The sequence below is a fragment of the Mastomys coucha genome, unplaced genomic scaffold, assembly GCF_008632895.1.
Source record: "Mastomys coucha isolate ucsf_1 unplaced genomic scaffold, UCSF_Mcou_1 pScaffold4, whole genome shotgun sequence".
In the NCBI taxonomy this organism is placed as follows: Eukaryota; Metazoa; Chordata; class Mammalia; order Rodentia; family Muridae; genus Mastomys; species Mastomys coucha.
The window spans coordinates 53958486-53962990 of NW_022196910.1; the positions used below are offsets into that span (position 1 = coordinate 53958486).

Here is a 4505-nt window from a genome sequence, read left to right on the forward strand (position 1 = left end):
TCATGGCTTCAAAATAAGTATGTAAATCAAAGAGCAATTCCTGTTTCTACAAGACTAAATAACATACTTAGTAGAAATAACCTATGAATAAAAGCCAAAGAATAATCTCAACTCTGTACCCAAAATGACAGGTAAATCCTTTCAGGACGAGCAGAAGGCACTGGTCAGTGGTGACATATAAAGGGACAAGCAGAAGGCTCTGGTCAGTGGTGACATATAAAGGGACAAGCAGAAGGCTCTGGTCAGTGGTGACATATAAAGGGACAAGCAGAAGGCACTGGTCAGTGGTGACATATAAAGGGACAAGCAGAAGGCACTGGTCAGTAGTGATATATTATGTAAACATAACTTTTATAACAACTATAGGAAACGTTAAACACATATGTGCCCTAGGTCTGAAGAGTAGACACACGATAAGCAAGTAGGAGGAGGTGAAAGAAGAGAGTCATAGTCTCTGCTGACTTAAAGAAAACGTGGACCTTCCGAAATGACAGGGTAGCGCTGTCCCTTGATCCCTTTCCTATTAACTCTCCCTTGCACCATTCAGTACAGGCACAGAGGCACACAGGCATAAAGAATAGCTTGAACAGTTCCTCACAACTAAAGTCTAACCAAAGACTCTGGGAAGTCCTTCACTGCACCTGGAAAGGGACAATGCAGGCTTCTCCTCACTTCATGAGCAGAGGAAAGGGCTAAGAGTACTCAACTTAAAGAAGGGCTCAGCCTGAAGCTAAGGGGAAAGCTCCAAGCACAGAGTGAAGATGAGAGGTGGCCCTCCATGACACTGTAAACATGGCTCTTGTCCTGAGAGAGAACCAGATTAAGTCTGCTCACTCGGCGATAGTTTTTCATTCATTCAAGTGTTTTGATTGTGGTGAAGAGATTGTAAAAGCCAGGCATTATGGAGGAAGCAGTGTCCTCTGCACATGATGGTGCCACTGTGGCTGCCCAGCACTGGACCTGCAGAAAATCAAACCAGACAACATAACATGGAGGGAAGAGGAGCTCATGAGCCTCCACCCCTAACTGAGAAGCTGGGGACAGCGGAGGGCTCTGCAGGACGGAGTGTCAGTTTTCTTCAAGGGTGTGGCCCCTATCTAGTCAACCACTGCACCCAGGAGTATACCAGCATCCTAAATTACACTCAGTAGATTTTTTGAAAGTCAGGATGGGTTTGGTTAACTGGTACTTTGTGCTTGCTACTTCTGCCATAATTCTCGGTTAGCCTCATGTAAGACACATGAGCAAAGAGCTATCTAACTTTAACACCTGGTTTAAAACTGAAAGATGATAAACATCCCGTTTCTTTTCCTGATCTTCTGCAGAGGCGACATGATGAATAACTGGCTTCCAGAAAAAAGCATCGGGTGCTTATGTAACAACGTGTCAAGTCATAAAAGACCTCCGTTTTTGCTCCCTCTGTTGGCCACTTGGTGAAGAGCCAGTTGAACTAGCAGGAGAGATGCTTAACTACACACATGGCAGTCCTGTGTGTGCACACACACCCTGTACTCCTTTTAACCCATGAGAGGCAAAATGTGGGAAGTTGTCGTATTGCATTTCAAAAGAGCCTGGACAGTGTTTCCCTATTACACATCGCAGGAAGTAGCCTGAAAGCCCTATCAGATGATCTCATCTTTTCTAATGTGATGTTTTATTATTCAGTAATGATTTCATTTTGTAATAAACCCTTAGGCTGCAGTGATCTTTTTAAAGTGCTTATTAATAAAATATTAAGTATTGAATTTCTATTTCTCAAAAACGTTTAAGATTTAACATCCTCCACGAGGGCTGTGGTGCTGTCATTGACTACACGAAAACCTGCTCCCAGAAACATCTGCTGCAAAAGTTCATTTTAAGAAGTTGTAGCCAGAAAACTTCCTGATCCTGGAACCATGGGCCATCAAGGTTAAGCCTGATTTTCCCTGAAATCTGGTTCCTTATCAGGAATTAAGGTGGGAACCTTCATGACCCGTAAAGATATCCCTCATCCCCACTTCCTGCCCCTTGGGTGAAAGTCCTTGAAGACCTGAAAGATCCAGCGTGTATTCCAAGTCTACACATGGGTGCTAAAATCCCTGTTTGGCCCACAGGGATCTTGAATGCCTCACATCGAGCAGGTGAGCCAGGTCATGTTTGAGCTGAAGATTCTGGAATCTTCCAAACTTACCAAGGTCTTAATTTATGGCTCTTCCAACCACAAGCTTCCGGTTAAATGGATGCTTCAGTCCATGGCTGAGAGGTACCGTCTGTGCCAGGAAAGAGGAATGCTCAAGCTGGAGGAATCCTTGAAGACCCTGGAACTAGACCAGTATTTGGAGTGAAGTCAGTTTCCAGGCATTGTGGCTCCTACCTGGACACAGGTTAAAGCTGTGGTCAGAGTTTGGTTCTGGTGTGATTAACTTTGTTATAGCCTAACAAGATGTTCCTGGATCCCTGCTGTGAATTCTGATGTGAATATCTTTTCCAAGGTTGTTATTATTCTAACTATACAAAATTTAAATGAGTAAAAGAAAAAAAAAGTTGTAGCCAAAGCTGAGGACTGCGCCTGTGCAGCTGTGGGGTATCCTGAGTCATGCTGGAAGGTAGAAATTTGTAGCTGAAGCTGAGGACTGCGCATATGCAGCTGTGGTATCCCGTGTCATGCTGGAAGGTAGAAATTTGTAGCTGAAGCTGAGGACTGCGCATGTGCAGCTGTGGGGTATCCCGAGTCATGCTGGAAGGTAGAAATATGTAGCTGAAGCTGAGGACTGTGGATATGTGCAGCTGTGGACAGAAGGTAGGATGCATCATGCTGGAAGGTAGGAACTTTTACTTCCTTCACACAGTTGTCCTTCTGAGTGTATTTCTTATACTTATACTGTCAGAGCTTTTATACACAGCCTCAAAGTGAAGAGAGGGCTGTAGAGACCTTGGGCAAAGTGTCACATGTAAATGTCAGTCTTACTCCATTGTCCTCAGTGAAGTTTCCAACTGAAACATTGCTTAATTTCAACACTGACTTTAATGTTCCCTGGTAGTAGGACTTAGCTCCTGGCTCTCACTGTGGACTGAAACTCGTGGCTCCTCCAGACATTAAACATTGGTTTGGGATTACTCAAACATCCCTCCTGGTACACTGAGTAACTACCAGGTTCTCAGCCTCTTTGGTATGAGACTGGCATTTTTGGGCTACCCAGGTTGTATCATGTAAGCCAATTTAATAAATCCCCATTTGATGTAAATGTATCCTATCTGTTCTGTTTTCTTTGAAAACACTAAAATAATATTTAAAACAATGTGATCTCTACAACTGGAAATGTCTGAAGATTATCAGTGAGCCAGGTGTAGTGGCACATGCCAGTGATCCCAACATGTAGAAGGTAAAAACAGAAAGATCAGGACTATATCGTAAGTCTGAGGCCAGCCTGGGTGACATTAGATCTTTGAAGAAGCAGTAAACTGTGGGGAGCGGTGGAGCTGGAGAGACATTCGCCATGGCAAGATGGCGCCTACTTCCACTGTCAACTCCTAGTAAACAACTGTTTGCGCATGTGCGTAGAGTGAAAAGACACCGAGTCACGGCCCATTCTGGGGCGTCACGTAGGGTAATGAGCGAACAGCCAATCATGGGCAGACATGCCGCGCTGTTGGCAGACACGCCGCACTGTGGTGTATATAAGCAGTGAGGATTATTAGCTCGACCCTTTTTTCCCTACAGAGGAGGCAATAAACGTTGCTGCAGAAGGAACCTAGTGTCCACATGTCTTCTTGCTGGTGAGACGACTGCGCTGGCGACAGCTGGTGCCGAAGCCCAGGACGCCCGGAGAACCTTACAACAGCTGGTAGGTTTCAGAACTGCAGGACAAGGTAAGCTCTGAGAGGCATGCTGCTTGATTTCAATTCCTCCGACACTTTCTCAGGGTTAGAGAGCGCGGCCAAAGCCACAGTAATCGTGTTAATGGCGCTTGTTATACATTCTTGCCTGGAGGATGAGAAATGCCCCGCTTCTGTGGCGTCGGGGGCACTTGAGGAGTTACAAGATAGCATGTCAGAAACAGAGGGGAGAGTGGGGGCTAGCCAGAATAAAAGGGAGAGAAAAGATAGGAGAATGGAGGCTAGCCAGGAGAAAAGGGAGAGAAAGAAGAGAAAAAAGGATATACCCAAGCGTACAGGCCCTTCCGCTCAACCTGCGGAAGCGAGAGATAAGGGAAAGTATGCCCTGGGAGAGAAAAGTAGAGAAAGGGATGGAGTTTCGAGACAGAAGCCCCTCGAGCCTGATAGCTCTGAGGAATTGAGCCCCTCTGAAGAGGAGGACTTGAAGGGAGAAGCGGCTCGCTATAAGGAAAAGAGGTATCATCCAAATGAGCATTCGCCGCCTCTCCAGAATCGAAAGCAAAAGGGAGATCAGAACCGCAGAATGCTTCATGCTGACCCGCCTGCTCTTCCGGGTGCACGCCCGCTGTGCACTGATGGACGCTGTTCGGATTCCTTTTTGTCTAGAGGAGACAAGAGTAAACTCTTGC

At 45.7% G+C, this 4505-nt stretch overlaps 1 pseudogene; it reads left to right on the top strand.

The window, feature by feature from the left end:
• The first annotated feature begins 1967 nt into the window (after positions 1–1967).
• On the top strand, positions 1968–2324 carry LOC116076431 (annotated as a pseudogene).
• Positions 2325–4505: the final 2181 nt, after the last annotated feature.